This window comes from Halichoeres trimaculatus, unplaced genomic scaffold (genome assembly GCF_033239565.1).
Source record: "Halichoeres trimaculatus isolate MK-OKI-2021-1 unplaced genomic scaffold, fHalTri1.1 fHalTri1_scaffold_18, whole genome shotgun sequence".
NCBI classification, from domain to species: Eukaryota; Metazoa; Chordata; class Actinopteri; order Labriformes; family Labridae; genus Halichoeres; species Halichoeres trimaculatus.
In genome coordinates, this window is record NW_027437196.1 from 15,656,303 (window position 1) to 15,673,154 (window position 16,852).

Consider the following 16,852-nt stretch of genomic DNA (forward strand, 5'->3'; position numbering starts at 1 on the left):
AAAGCAGCAACACAGGAGGGAAGTGTGTTGAGATAAAAATTAAAGGCACAAAATCAGAGCAGCATTGTGCATTTACCCTAATGACAGCTGGATTTTATCTACAGTTCCACTGTTTCATTTAGCAGGTTATCATGAACCAATTCATTCAGCTGTAAGCAATGTCCTCTACTCTTCTTTATAATCTATAATAATCCCATGGTGAATGTTCTCTGTGTCAAAATATAAATTACTCCCCGCTATTTATCTCTCCCTTACTCACAGACTACTCTCTGTGTGTGTGTGTGTGTTAGTGTGTGTGTGTGTGTGTGTGTGTGTGTGTGTGTGTGTGTGTGTGTGTGTGTGTGTGTGTGTGTGTGTGTGTGTGTGTGTGTGTGTGTGTGTGTGTCTGAGTGTGTGTGTGTGTGTGTGTGTGTGTGTGTGTGACTGAGAGGGGGGAACATGAGTCAGCATATTATCCAGTACACTGTAGAGGAACTGCTTTCCCCAATTTCGCTCATCTGACTAGTTTGTATTACCCTCACAGTAACATCCTGTGACTGTCTGGTCTCAGAGCAGATGTTTGGTAGGCAGGTATACTTCAAACTGCTTTCTGATCCTGCAGCCTCAGACTCCAGTTTCAAACAGGATGGCCTGGTTTTTGAAGAACAAAGCTGGATTTCTGAGCTAAATTTAAAAACACATTGCTGACAGTCTGTGAGAAGAAGAAAGTTTATTTGCTCTCTCTGAAAGTTAGACGAGCGGTTTGATATATCATTCAAATATGTTTGTTAAATATTAGGCAGGGACAGCTATCCTGTTAGCTTAGCAAAAAGACTGGAAACAGGGAAAACATCCCAACAACTTCTGTCCAGAGGAAAATAAATCAAGTCAAAGGAACCCATTCAAGTAAGAGGCTTAACGTCCAAAAACAATGACCATCTCGTGCTGCTTCCTTTAAGGCTGCCTTAAGAGGTGGACTGGTTATGGACAGACAAAGCTGTATTTTTATAACATTTTTCAATTTTCATTTTCTTTTAGTCTGTTTTCTTGTGTTTTGTTATTTTTTGTATTACCAATTAATTCTTTTTGGGAAAAGTTGTTTTTTTTAAGGAAACACATTTTTTTTAGCTTTTCTTTTGCTCTACATCTTAATAAAGATAAAATGATTAATAGTTAACTATGAAAGCATCAGCAGCCTGGTAGCTTGCATTAGTTTGGCATATGAACTAGGGAGAGGTGTAACAACAGACTTAGCTCTGTAAAGATAACCTGTCCAATTAACTGGCTTAGCCTAGCATGTTGTTTCTTTTTCTTTTAGTCCTGTGTGAAACATTTTCTTTTCATAAAGCATTTTAAGACTCTTGTCTGTGAAAGCACAATATTAACTTTTCTTTCACTAGTGTGCTGTTGCTGTAGAGAACCCTGCATGTGTCAAGACTGTGATATTGCACCAAGTTAACTTTTTTTTTTCTTCCAATCAAAAGCAAAATGTCAAATCGAGCACATTTTGTGGGATGCTGAATTCAGGCAGGCTTCCCAGAAAAAGAGTCTGGGCTCTGCTTGAACAGAGTTCCTGGAACAATTGGTTTTAGTGCAAAGGTCTGTGCCTGAGGCGAACGCTATTGATCTGAGCCACGATTAAGAGGGATAGACAGAGAGAGGGAGGAAACCAAAGAGAAGCAGGATTTCGAGGCACACAAAGGAAGCCTCCCTCATGATGTTTGGGCTCAAGGGTTCTTCGGGGATGTCACAGGTACAAACACCTACAACCTTTTAGTTATGTCATCATCTGCTTTTTCTCTTGTTCATATTTCCTGACAGCCTCACCCAACCCTGCATTGTTCGTTTTCTCTGTTAACTCTCTCAGCAAGGGTATTCATTCATTATTAAAATCCCATTTAGTTATATCCGTGCTATAGTAATCTGTTGTTTCGACTTTTAGGATCATGACTCATCATTTGTGTCAGATTTGAACCACAAACAGAAAAACAGAAGTAAACAGAGGCTATCTGGGGTTGTATGAGGTCACTGCAGTGAGATCTGCATGATGATGTTGTTAGAAACCAACATGTGTTTTTAACAGGGCCATCCTTCTAGTGGTAGTGACTGCCATTTAATCACGTCTGTGTTGTGAGGCCACCTGCATGTGACACCCATTAAAACTGATGGGCAGTCGGTGTGCAGAGGGAACATTTCCACATACTTGCACCTGTCATCAAAGCAAAGTAAGACGGATATGTGGGCAGTCTGCCACACTGGTACTTAGGACTTTCCTCGGAAACCTGCCAAATCATTTGAATGTAAACGAGTCATAATGTTTGTTTCACACAGAATGCAAGTGTTTTTAATTATCATTCAGTGTGTAAAAAAATTCTCCCTTGATCATATTTTATTCTCAGTTTTTCTCTTGTTTGTCTCTACATCTGTCTCTTTGTTTGATGATGCTGTGAAGAGCCGGTTTCTGTGGCTATATTAAAAATTAAAGATTCATTTGAACAGTTACTATGGTGATAACCCTTGACCTAACATGTCTGACCCTCTTTGACATTGTTTTTACCACAAGAATACCAACCTCTGGACCTTAATTATGTTTAAAAAAGAGCCATGCAATAAAGAGTTGAAGGCTTTTCTAACCTGCTAAAGAGGAAAGATGCAGAGTTGGTTCTTGACCACACATAGAGAATAAAACAGCCTGTGAGCCACTTAGTTGATATGTTACAGGTGAGAATACTCATTCATTCATTCATTTTCTGAACTGCTTATCCTGTTCAGGGTCGCGGGTGGCTGGAGCCTATCCCAGCTGTCATTGGGCAAGAGGCGGGGTACACCCTGGACTGGTCGCCAGTCGATCGCAGGGCTGACACAGAGACAGACAACCATTCATGCACACAATTTAGAGTGTTCAATTAACCTGGTGAGTATGTTTTTGGACTGTGGGAGGAAGCCTGAGCACACAGAGAGACCCCACTCATGTACGGGGAGAACATGCAAACTCCACGCAGAAAGGCCCACCAGCCAAGCTGGGAACCGAACTGGTGACCATGTTTGTGAGGCTGCAGCGCTAACCGTTGCACCACCATGCAGCCCCCTTCACTGTTCAGTCATACTTATTTATTTGTTTGCAAAAATATCCTGTAACTGTTTTAACTTGTGCACAGAGTAAGAACATATCTACGCATTTATAAGTGAATGAGACGGTCTGGAAAATTTTCATGCAATGCACTGTGTTCTGTCCAAATGTATCACCTCAAACTCTTTGATTCTCTACAGGTTTTTTGCCCTCTTGATATTTTTCTGTGCTAATAAAATTTAAAAACACCCAAGTACATTTTCACACATTTTAATGCCAGGTAAGATGGACTGTAATAAAGGTATGTTCAGACCAAATGCAAAGTAAAGAAATAAATGCACCACCACATATAACAGCAAAATAACTGCCACCATTTTTCTGGCGAAACCAACTTCTGATGCTCTGTTTCAGCACTAACCATTGTGCCACCGTGCAGCCCAGGTGAAAATACTTAAAAAACGATTTGATGGGTTTCCATTGTTTTTTTACAGACATTCATGGTGCTCTGTGGATGAATTTTCAAAACTATGGTGATTTCACTGAATCTCCACCCTCATTCATAATGTTGATCTTGGTTCCCAGGAAACAAGCCATCAACAATAATGTGAGCCTTTGGGTGAAATGCAACCAAACCAAGCAAGAGACAAACTAAGTGTTTACCCCCAGTCTGAAAACAGGAACCCCATGTGGAAGCTCTTAACATTGCAGTTCTTCAAGAGTCGACCAGAGAACACTTGCAGACCAATCTAAAAATATATCTTTACAGCAAAATGACACATGTTAAGGGCCTGGTTTAAAAAAAAATGGTTTAGGTTTTCTTTTTTTCTTTTTTTTTTTTTTTATCAGCATGCACAGTATGGGGGTTGTATCTTGTTGAAAACTCAATTTTTTCAAAGTTATTTAACACTCAAGCTTTGCTTGCTCTGGTAGTTAAGCTCAGTTAAGGTAGCTTTGACATACCATGGGACTGACAGACACTGTTCGCTAACAATTCAACCATACTCTCATTGACCCCACGTTACTCACTTATCATCCAAAGCCAAGGGATCCTTTCGGTCAAACTGGCTCTTCACAGGGATTATGCACTAAAAGTGTATAATTTGTTTTCTTTTAAGACACGACCACAGCTTTATGAGGGAGAATTAATGTTTTAACAAGCTCCTTGTTGTATTTGGTATGCTTTGGCATCATAGTGGTTGCTTGCTTCTTTGAGCGCAATCGACAGGGCAAACACTATTGATTACCTTTCCCTGTATTGGAAGACTGGTGAAAATGATAAAACTAAGTCCGCTTTAATCAAGATGTTGGACGTACAAGCAGCATGTTACTACTTCTGAATGCTTAAAAATGAATTTCAACAAAGTGGGTTCAGAAAAGTGGTGAAGCCTCTCCACACTGGGTTGACGGTTTGTAAATAGTGACCTGCTGTGTCCTTTTTTTCAATCATAACTGTTACTTCAGTGTATTGTTGCTGGAAGGTCATGCACCAAAGGTGTTTCTTGGTTATGTCAACACCAATTTTCCTTTTGGTGCATCAAATAATCAGGAGAAATAGAAACGTCACTTGCAAGACAAAAGAAAGAAAATAACATGTATTTCAGAACGTAGGGAGGTATAGTCAGTCTTATGGTGGTTTCTCATGTGTATATGGCATGAGGGCCTTGATTAATTCAGTTCTTAGTACATGTTCCGCCGAAGTGAAATGAATGTGAAAGGTCAAGTGTGGTGCACCTCACTTCATTACTCTGCCATCTTAATCAAATGCAGCTCCTTTTACTCACTCACGCTTTCCACGATTGAATGTGTCAGCGCTGCATTGGACTGATGAATGTTATTCTTCGGTTGCAACAATCCTCGAGGTGCTGCGTGAAATAATGACCAGCAGATCTGACTAATGAGTTCAGTTAGCAGCAACTGAAGTGAGAGCTTCCATTTGCCTCTTCTACTTTGTGCGCTGCGTGATGAGAGATCTCCATTTGGAGGCATGATGATGATTGATAATACTAGGTCCTAACTTTCCACTAGAGTCTCCACACTTCATGATCACTCACCTATGGTATTAGTAAGATGAATGGTCCTTTCTTGTCTGGGACTGGAGAGGTAATTTTCTCTTATGCTCACGTGAAACCTGTTGGAGAGGAAAGAGGGGAAAAATATGACACAGGGGGAAAACGGCTTAATCGGGATCACTGGAGAGTGGTAGGGATAATTTTTCATGTTTGTATAAGTGGTCATGCTGTAAACACCCCTATAGCTCAGAATGCTGTATGCAGGCTTTGCATTGAGACAAGAGCATGTGTTTCTTATCCTGGCTTATAGGTGTTATAATAAAAAAAGGAAAAAACTTAGAAAGCATTTATCAAGTGTTTCTCAAGGTTTATTCAACAATGGTGAGCAGAAACCCTATAGAAGAAAACAAATGTAAAGTGGCCACAAGAAGGCACTGAAGTACCTTGTGACTCCCTCACCCTCCTCCACTCTACACAAAAGAGCTTTCTAGTAAATCCATGGTGGTATCCACTGCATTTTCCCTTTAAGAGATGCTGTATTGAAACTAATCAGTCGTATTTCCAAGAGCTGATTGTACTTAACGTATATGTGAGGATTGCTCAGGTCATAACCCCGCTCTTGGGGCAGATAAGCAGGAAATCTATTTCCTAGGTCTATGAAATTTTGCTTTATAATCGGTTTAGTTGTTTTGCCCCAAAGCCTTTTTTGAGGGGATTTTGTCGGTCACGCTCAATAAAAGCATCCTGGTATTGACTGAGTGTTTGAGATGAACGCTCAAACAGCAGCCCTGCCTTTTGGGAAATTGCTTTGCTTGTCAGGCAACTTTAGGACACAGCAAGACAATAAAAAAATCCATTGATTCAACTTGGATCCTTTTCTCTTTGTTTTTCTTTTGCAAATAAAGGCTATGCAATGGTTTCAGCATCTGCCTAATGTTTCTGCTTTTCTCTTTTTATGTGGGAATTGCAGAAGAGAAAAAAGCCTGTATCTGCATTGCATTTGTTGATATGCACATTTGAGGAACACTTCATCAGTCTTTTGTCAGTTTGGATGATCTTAAACGTGTTTGCAGGATTTACCTTAAAAAATTAAATGTCAACTTTTAAAGGAATAATTCTGCTCATTTTTCATTTCTGGGCTTTGATACATGTGTGTCAGTGTCTGTGTCTGCCTCAATCCCCTCTTGATGTTTTGGTTACATTGGGACTTTTCTGCGCGGAGAGTGCAAGTGTGCAAGTCACTTCGAATGTTGATGATCACGAGTTTAAGCTATCCTGAGCAGCTACAATAGTGGACATAGCACAGAAGAAGAAAGACACAACCAGTATGAAACGAAAAGTCAAACAGATAGAGCTTTGTACTAAATAAGTGTGTGCGCTGCTGCTGGCACTTAGTTGGGACGGAGAAGACCAGTTTGAATGTTGTGTTTACTAACAGGTAACGAAAATTCTTGCAGACTCTACCCTTAACAGAGATGATTTCCCAAATTCTTGATGTCTAAACTAAAACTGCTGCGAGAGTTTGAAGGAAATTACAGTTGTTTGCTATTAAGGCAAACATAAGACATACAAATGCATCAGTATTCTGTATATTCCAGGTGACACACAATGATCAGCGGAGAAAGAAAACTGAACCGATCAACCCCCCCCCAAAAAAAAAAAAAAAAAAAAAAAAAAAAAAAAAACCTAGGACTGCCTTGGCCCTACTTTGTCCAGGTGTCATGACAGAAATCATTCCTCTCTCTGCTCCACTGACTTCTCTGTTCTTCTTCCATCTGCGGCCTCGTTGTTCCGGCTCTCCCACCCTCTCGTCATCACTTTGTGCCGTACTCGCAACCTTGCGGGTCGAGTTGCACCCTGCATCTCATCAGAGAATATTACCTAACACTCGGAGGACAACATTCATCAACGTCACGGGGCTTTTGCCAACAGTGCATTTCTTTCTGTGGGTGCCACGAGTCCATTTCAGTTGTTCCCCCTGCAGCAGCAGCAGCAGCAGCAGGGCAGGTTACCTTGTGCGACCTGTGCCACTTCAGCAGAGCACACACAGTATCTCTTTCAAGGTTCTTTATCTTAAGTTTCTGCTGATGTGCACTGTCTCAAATATCCTTTTTGTCCTGATCACAGTTTCTGTTTGCTGATATTCTCTGGATGTTATTTTGGGGTTTGCATGAAACAATGGTTTCGTATTGCAGCCAATGAGGACAAAGAGGGTCCTATAGATCTAAAATGAGAACAACACGTCAGCAAATCTCAAAAACAGTCACATTGAGACACAGTATAAATGCTCTGTCATTTCAAAGAAAAGCTGCAAAAAAACAAAGTACATTTACAGTAAACACAATACAAACACATTAATTATGCACAGCAGCCATCATGCAGTTGCATTAACATCAACAGATCTCTAACCTGAGCTTTGTCTTCAACTCTACCTCTCTGCCAGCTTCTTGACTTGTTAGACGTTAGCTAAGACCAGTATTTCCAATAAAGCGACCATTAACTGTTGTTCTGTAATACTTCTTCAAACCAATGGGTAGGGCTGGACAATTAATTGAATTTAAGCCAAAATTGCAATGTGATACAACGCAATTCTCAAATCGCAATGACTGCAATTAAAAAAAAGAAAACCTTAAAAAGTGCATCTTAAAAGTGAATTCCACATGTTGACATATTTTACTGGTTGAGCCAGAGATGAAGTCTTATTTATATTTCTGCACTTTATTTAGTGTGGGATTCATGGAGGAGAGGATTCATGGTTATTTTTCAAATTATTGTTCATACAATGCCTGTTTTGCTGCAGTGCTTTTCTTACTTTCTCTGATTTTATTTAAGGTTTTTGATGATAATTATATTACATGTCTAAAAGATTTGAAGTTAATCAATCAGTCAATATTCTGCTGTGATTGTAATAGTTACATCAAGATATGTTATTCATATCAATTCATCTCATTACATCTTAACATGCAGACCTTGCCTACAAGAAAGAAACTGTTTATATGTTGACAGTATCCTTTGTTATCTTGGTCGTACTATAGAGTGATTTATTGCTTGTGTTTAGTGAATAATGCTGAAGATAAATGTCCCCCCAAAACAATCGCATGCTAAATCGCAATCGCAATATTGGTAAAATAAAATTGCAATTAGATTATTTTCCAAAATCGTGCAGCCCTACCAATGGGTGATGTCACTGCTAGAAGTAATAACTTTTGATTAGTTAGCCTAGTAGGCCAAGTAGTAAATGGATACCAGTTTAAGAAAGGGTCAAGGGTTGTTTTCTTTTTAACCATTTACCCCTTCTATTTTATTAATGGTGTGCTCCATTCAATATTCTTAACCAGGGATGGGTATTGATAACTAGTCCATGTTAAGAATCGATTAGAAATGGTTTGATCCATCAACATGGTTCTCCTTTATGCTTCACAGTTCTTGTGTTAATTATTTACATTACACCGGAGCAGCCGCACCTTCTGTCAATGTCATGTGATGTGCCACACACCAATCACGCTCATCAATCAGAAGCAGAATTTTATAAGACAACGGCAGAGAGACAGAAGCGATCAAAAGATTGGCTCCACTTGACCAAAAAGGACCCTAATATGACATGGTGCAATTTGTGCAGCAATGTAATATGCAAGGGTGGCAACACCACCAAGAATATCAAGAGTGTCATGTCATTACTTATTTTTAAACTCAAAAAAAAAAATCTTGTTGACAGAAAACCTGTAAAGTCTAGAATTGATTAGCAGAATTGATTTTTACATTCTTTCACGTTAAGCTGCAGTAGCAACCAAATTTCTTCCAATGGGGAATCAACATAAGAATATTCTGTTATATTCTAATAGAAACGCTTTATGTTTGATGTTTATGCTTTTTTTAATGGTGCATTTTTCATTTCCAGTACATTTATGCCTTTGCATTTTGGTTTGAACTCTGGAACTGCAATGTCTCCGAATTTGCAGCCAGTTTCATCAGTGGAAATGTTTGGTTGCAGCAGACTTGTTGCTGCAGTTCAATACTGTAGGTTTGATTTGTCAAAAATTATGTATCCTTTTACAGTATTTTATGCTACTTAAGAAAACCCAAAGTGCAGCTTTAAAAAAAATAATTCTTTTGAAGTTTTAAAAGAGAATCTGAGTTATGATCACAATCCATAAAACCGTAACAAAAAAACGAAATCCTACATTATTTCGACCAGATCTTAAAATCTGTGGTGTGAGTATCTCCTGTGGATTAAAGCTCAGCCAAATGTGTCAAACAAACCAACAGGGGTGAAGAGTTCGTCTCTTCCAGAGAAAATTTAGCACCACCTTGTGTCAGTGGTTCCTGAAGCTTCCTCTGCTATTTCAACTTAGACTTCCACTACTTGTATGCATGACACAGCACTGAACATGCCTTAAAGCAGCTCACACATTAAACTTTCATGAGATGCAGCACTGTAGGATCAACATAATTTGAAGTAACAAGTCCACTCAGTTAACAAGCGTTGCATCACTTATTATATCACCACATAGGCAGGCATGGCTTGAGCCCAGCTCTGGGGGGATGTATGTCTTTAAGAGCCTCTTGGGACTAACGGCCTCCAAAAACACCCTCAGGAATTTACAATGATCCCCTTATCAGAGAGTCACGTAAGAGCTGCAGCCAACACACACAGACAGAGAAAATCACATTAGCTTGTTGAAAGGCTTTTGAGTTAGGAAGTGCAAACACGTAAGCACTGTCGAGGGAGACAGCATGCATGTGCAAATCACGGCATCTGATTTATTATTGGAAATTTAACTAGTGAGCTTCGTCCTTGGCATTTCAAACACAGTTGCTGTAAATCGTGTATCTAAGTGATTTTATAAAGAGGGAGAAGCAAGTGTTCCTCCATGATAATCAGAGGGAGCGCCAGTGTGGCAAAATATGCAAGAAAGCCTTCCAGCCTATGCAAATGAGCTGCATGGGAATTATTCTAAAAGCACATAAAAGAAAATAAAAAATCATCTAATAAATGTTCAAAAAGAGAAGTATGCATTCCCTCACTATCTTCAAAGTTGAACAAATTCTCAACTGAAGTAGGCTACATGTGGATAACACTCACCTCTGCTCATTTTATGTTTTTTATATCAGCAGATATGTAACAAAGGATTTTTTCTTATGATGAAGCCTGCTGTTTTCTGCCAGCTCACGCTCTTTCTGCCTGGACTACTTTGCCCTTTCTTCTACCTGATCAGGGTGGCAGAAGGTTGCTGTGGATCCTGGTGTGTACAGACCAAAAGCCAATTTCAGATGTGTCAGAGGAACTGATGCTGCCAGCTTCCTGTGACAGTTTGAGTGGAACAGCCTCAGTCTGCATGTGAAAATCACCTCTGCTTACTAAGTGGAAAACATCCATCAGACATCTGAAATGCTCTGTCAAGTCCCGTCAGAGCACATTCATCATTACTATTATTATATCATGATTATAGTTTTCTTACTGATGCTATTTCAATAGAGGATGTGTTTTGTGCACTGAAGCCTGTTTTCTGTACAAAAAAGACGGATAAGTATTTTTATTGCTAAACATCTTAACCCTCAGCTGCATAGTGGTCACTGCAGTGCATAGATATTAAAAAAAAGTTATTTTCTCCGAAATGCAAAGGTTTCCACAATTGAATATCAGCCTGTGTCAAGATTTTCTTCCTGAAGTGTTTTTTCCTTGGGATAATAAAAAAAAATAGGAAGAAGAAAGCACTCAGAAAGCATAGACCTCCACCAAGCATATTGTGACTGTCACACAACACTTTAGTCCTGCTTTAATGTTATACTCCCTTTCCACAGGCTGTCTGCCACAAATTGCCGTTAGTTGCAGGTTTGTACGATAATTTGTTACCTGACAGTGTGGAAATTTATGATGACCCATAACTACGTAAATGTATCTTTCACTTTTGAAATGATTCAGTACAGATGCCCGGTATCTGGCAATGGGTACTCAACGGTTCCAATTTTCTGTACTTTTTTGTATTTATGAGGTAAAAATAGCAATTTGTTTAACAATCAAGTATATTTTTTTTCAATTTAACAAATTTATTCTTCAATATAGAACCTTGCAATGTTGTGTTCATGTCCAGCATGGGAAATCACCTACTCTTCCACTCCCTCACAGTCTCAAGGATGCATTTAGGTACCTAAACATGGTACCTTTTGATTTTTATGTAAATTGATACCAGGTACTTTTGACAGAATTTGGTCTGTACCTATAAAAGTACCTAATTCGGTACCCATCCCTACCCTGTACATATTTCATATTCCAGATCTTAGTACCCAGAATATTGCCAGGATCTGGATCTTACTTTTACATCTGCCAGAAATTATGGTGACCTTGTCTTGTATTCTTTTGCAAAGCAATCCAACCATTTCTCATGGAGTTATATGGTAAAAATGGCCCTACATCACAAGAATAAAGAATCCTTTTAAAAACATTTCCTAAAAAATTATCAAGATCTGTTTGTTACTTTTTGAGTTATGTTGTTCACAGACAAACAGACAAACCATCTCTCTCAAAAACATAACCTCCTTGGCGGAGGTAATAAAAATTTTTAAAATTGTCATTTTTTGGAATTAGAGCAGTAAAATGGTTTTAAAGTGAGATGGCATTTTTGGAATTTACAACATTCATCAAGCCCAATCACATGTTCAAACATGAAACTCAAGGTTACGCTTCATATTGTGTTCAGTGTGCAACAAAACAAAACAAAAAAATAATTAAAAAAAAAACAGACTTTGTGCATTGACTATTTTTTGCAAGTCAATTTACTTTTATCATTATGAGAGATTATCTTGGAAGGAGCTTCTGAAAAAGGCTGGACCCACACACCACTGAGCTGCAGTTAAAACAGTTGCAGTTTGGGGTCTGGGCTCAGTAGGTGTCATATTAAAGTAGTGACTCAGCTTATGCAAAGTGCCTAGTATTTTTGTCCTGTACCCTTTGTAAGCTGGATACAAGCTGTTCTCATTGCCTTCACCTCCTCCTCCTCCAATGCTTGACAACATTTTGCATGTTGTCAAGCTGCTTTCCCTCCTTCTTTAATTCCTGCGTTCTGGGATTATGAAATAAAACTTGTCAATGAAACTGGAGCCTGAGCGGCAGCCACTGATCCCCAGGCTGTGCGCACCATCTGTACTGAAGCTGTTCCCCCTGACTTAAAAGAAGAGTGTTAGCAGGACGAGCACAAAGTAAACTTAAAAGCGTGCTGTAATGTATGCAGGGCCTTTCCGTGTTTGATGCTGTGCTGTTGCATTAAGATCCATCCCTCAATGCCCATATTTAATGTGGGGAGTCGGAGCTTTTCAGTGGCGGAGGGTTGCTGCGGAGCATAGAGGATGTCACTGGGGAGCTACAATCCCACAGTCGCGCTACAGAAAGTGTTCTGCGTCGTCCCCCTGAGGAGCTCATTCAGCGTATTTCTGCATAATTACCTCAAAGTGATTACAGGAATCAATGGAGCCCTGTCACTGCCGAGGGCACTTCCAAAAGCCTCAGATAATCACAGCATACATACGTGTCCAGACTCTCTTGCGTATGATTTAGTCAACAGTCACTGTCATGTTCAATACCTTACATCACACACACATTTCTGCCTCTGCAACCTGTTGGAGGTGCACTCATAGTCCTTTTGCCCACACTTACCAGAATGCTATGATTGGGAGTATTTGCTGCTTTTTATGAAGCCCTGGGGACCAGTGTCAGAATGCATCCCTCTGTGAAACCAACAGCTTTTATATGAGATCTGGTAGTGGAGATAATGACTGAGAGTTGGGACTCCACCAAATCATCCATCCTGAGGCCCAGCTGGCAAAGAAACTGTGTTTGTTCCTTCCTGTCTTTTTCTCAGGAGCACAGCAGCCTCCAGATAACACAAAACACTCCTGATGGTTCTTTAATTCTGCACGCTTGTTGACTACAAATTACACGCAAACCAAGGAGCGTGCACTCTGTACTCTCAATGCAAAATGTGTGTGCACTGAAGTCACCTCATTTTGTGTGTGTGAAGAAGCTAATGCATACTAATTAGTCAGGACAAAGACACAACATGAAGACCTCTGACCTGTGCTGATAGCCTGTGTGTGTTATTACTGTGTCGATTTCAGAAACAACCAATGGTGGGAAAATACATCCCTCCTTATTTTGCAGTTTGCATAAGTGTGCGTATGTTGTCGGAGTATGTCTCAGTGTGAAACTCTCAGGACTCAACTACTATACTGTCTACTGATGTTGGAGAGCTTGGTAGCAATGACCAACTTTAGGGTGTCTGATATTGATAGTATTTGGCAATAAACCACTTTCAGCTATGCTAGCGTCACCTCTGGAGTTCGGCAACTTCAGAAGCAAGAAAGACACAGTTGGTAAGAACAACTCACTACAGCGTACTGTTACTGAACCTGCATTTGCATGAAAAAATCTGTTGGAGACATTTGATTCAAAAGAAAAAGCCAGGAGAGTCGTGGGTTACCTTAGGGTACACACTTTTGCCTCCTTCACAAACTGCTATCACATACAGCCAAAGCAGATTAAAGGACATGGACAATCGGTCACACAATTACAAGAACACTGACACCAACTGTTGGTCTTACATCTACAATTTCAACAGCTAAAATATCTAACTCACCATGAGTTTGTTTCTTTTCAAAGTTTGTTCAAAGGTTTTCTCCTTTAAACATTTACACTACAGTATACCAGCGGTTCTGGAAGAGGGGGTTGGGACCTCCTAGAGGGTCGGAAGACACTGATAAGGGTTCAAGAAATACCTTTAGAAATCAAAAACTATTTCCCTTTGCCCTTGAAATCATTAAAAATAAAAATAAAAACTTAAATAGTTCTATGCAAACAGAAAATATTGATAGTTTTCTACCTTTATTTCCACAAGACCACAGAGGTGACTAAGCCAGGATAGGAAGGAAAGTAAATGGCAAACACAGCAATATGTTTAAATCAGTAGTCAAATTTTCTGCCCCTTGGCTTAATGATGTATTTTTGACCTTTCTGTTAGTTTTTTTTCTAAGTTTTTGGATTGGCCACTTCTCATTGCAGGTGGTTTCTGTTCTCAGGTACAGTTATATTGGCAGCGATGGGCTGCAAGGATTGGGAACCTTGCTTTATACCATAGGAGCACAATAAGAAATGTTTTTTTGTTGTGTTGACTCTTGACCTACTGTGGAAAACTCAACAGTTGAGTGGAAGTGGAAGTTTTATTCTAGATAGTGACTAAATTTCCCATAAGCACCATCACCCACTGTCATAAGGTATGATTTTCACCACATGCATGTACAGATGCTGAGAAACTTTTTAATAACCTCTCTGAAAACCTCCCAAAGCGTGCCAACTTACTTCTCACTGCCAAACTCTACTAGCTGAGTTCTTAACACTAGTGGCTGCTGGTCAGTCAAGAAAGGGAAGCTCATTTTTTTCTGGCCTACAATAAAAAATTGTTTATTTATTTAAACATAAATTCTACCCTCAGTTCCTTTTCAAGAAAATGATCCGTAACCCTGTCGTACCAACCAGGTGTTTTTTTCCAGGGATTTTACCAGTGTTCTCTCAACACTCATCGTTTATAGCTGGCGCTGCCCAAGCAGCTGCCTGTTGCGGCAGCTCTCTCGTCTTGTCCGTTTTTTTGTAATTATTTTCATCTCTTTTTCTGATCTTTGTATTTGGAGTGGATCATCACTTTGTATGGTTCATTGTCGGCCAAGGACACCAAACTTTTTGTGGCTTCGGTGATATTTTTTACTATTTTTCTCCTGTATTTGTCTGGAGATCCTACATGTAACCATGGCTGCATTGTTTACATGTGAACTCAGCTGTTAGCAGCTTGTAGCATGTCAATGCTAACTGGTGTAGGGCTTGATGATTTCCCTCGAGATGAGGAGGAGGAGGTGAGGACGACGTGCTGGTTCTCGGATGTGAGCCGGGAGGTGACGTCGTGGACCTGTCCTTCCATCCATCGTTGTTGGGAACGTGGGACCTAGCCCCGGGGGATGGATAAGCTAGCTGTGCTAACCCAGCGGCATCGTGCTGTTCACGGACGTGGCTGACGGAGCTGACATCGGACGCCGGCCCCACATTGGAGGAGCTTCGCCTGCTGTGGGCAGACAGGATCCAGGAGACAGAGACTGAACAGACTGCTGGGGAGGCTCAGTCCTGGACCCTGTGGAGGTGGAGGCTGACTGGGCTGGAGAGTGGTGGACGGGATGTCGTCATCTAATATCTTATGGACCTTTTTGCACTTTCTATACTCTTTCTTACTTTTGTTTTCTTAAATGCTGCGGTGACTCCTGAATTTCCCCTCGGGGATAAATAAAGTATTTTCTATTTCTATTTCTATTTCTATTTCTATTTCTTATAAGAAAGGTAAACCAGGCCAACCCACTGTCTCATAGACCCCAAGAGATGCTTCTTTATGGTAAAGAACCTGAATAAAGTCACTAAAGTTCAGTTCAAAAAAGTTACCAATCTTGTCGGCAATAATGTTTTAGTCTACAGTGAAGAAGTATCAGTACAAGAGTGATATGATGAAATCATTCCAGAGCTCCTCACAGGGCCTGTAACATGTGAAAAGGAGGTAAAGGGGATGGCAATGACAAACCCTGAGCGACAAACCTCAAAAAATCAATCTGTAGCTTAAAAAACGTCTGGGAAGAAGGTGTCGTGATTTTTCTCAATTTATGCCTTGGACAGAAGTGAACACTTTACATAAGTTCATGTTAACTAAGTTGGTCTAGGCTTTAATGGAATCAAAACTTTAACTTCATTATAATTCACACTTCTACTGAGAATATTTCCAGCTCCCTAGGAACTCCTTCCACAGCTTTGCTGTGTTCTTTTTCATTAACACATTTAAAACGATATATATGGAAAGTAGACCTTGATGACCTTTAGAAGAGAAATCAGAGGGCTCTTTTATAAAGTCTCTTGATAAGAATAATGGCTTTATAAGGCTCGAGGGAATTCAACATGCTTCATTTATTGAGCCAGCTGTCAAGATGAGTGAAAAACTGTTCTATTTTTGTCTCTGTTACCAACCCTTATTCTCACGTCTTTCTAATTTCATGTTTTATATGTTCACATGTATTAAGAGCTATATGTGGACCTTGTCTCTTATGGTATTGACAGTGTTAAGTCTTTATCAAGCACAGTTTCTCTACAACAAATTCTTCCACTAGCTTTTTCCAGACAAAGCTGTTAAAATTCTTACAACTCAAAAGGAATTAAAGCTCTTGTTTTCAGAGTTTTAAGTTCATAGACAAAGAGGTGCCATTTCCTCAGTGCATGCCTCAGTGGTGTTTCTCTTTGACAAAAAATCTCATCTTGGTTTTTCCTTTAAAGGTCAAACATACCTCTTACTATAAATCTTTACTGTGGAAAATCTTGAAAGGTGCTGTTTTGACAGCATATCATTAATCAATTCATTTGACACCTTCCCTGTGACAGTGCATTCAAGCATTGAAAGATACCACTTGGGAAAAAAAGTCAATACAGCCAATAATGGTCCTGTTTACTTTATAGGTCACATAAATGCACTAGTATTACTTTAGTTTATTTCATAATCAAATACCTCCTTACTGGAGCTTTAAGTTGCAACTTTTACACAACACTCGGAAATTAAAAATCGAAAAAAAATCATATTTGTATGAAAGGAAACTAAAGGTGGTATCAGCATTTAGTTAGATAAGTGACCTAAGTAGTAGGGCAAACGTCAAGGCAGGGATAGCCAACCTGTGGCTTGCGAGCATATGCAGCTCTTTGATCTATTCATAAAATAAATAAATAAAC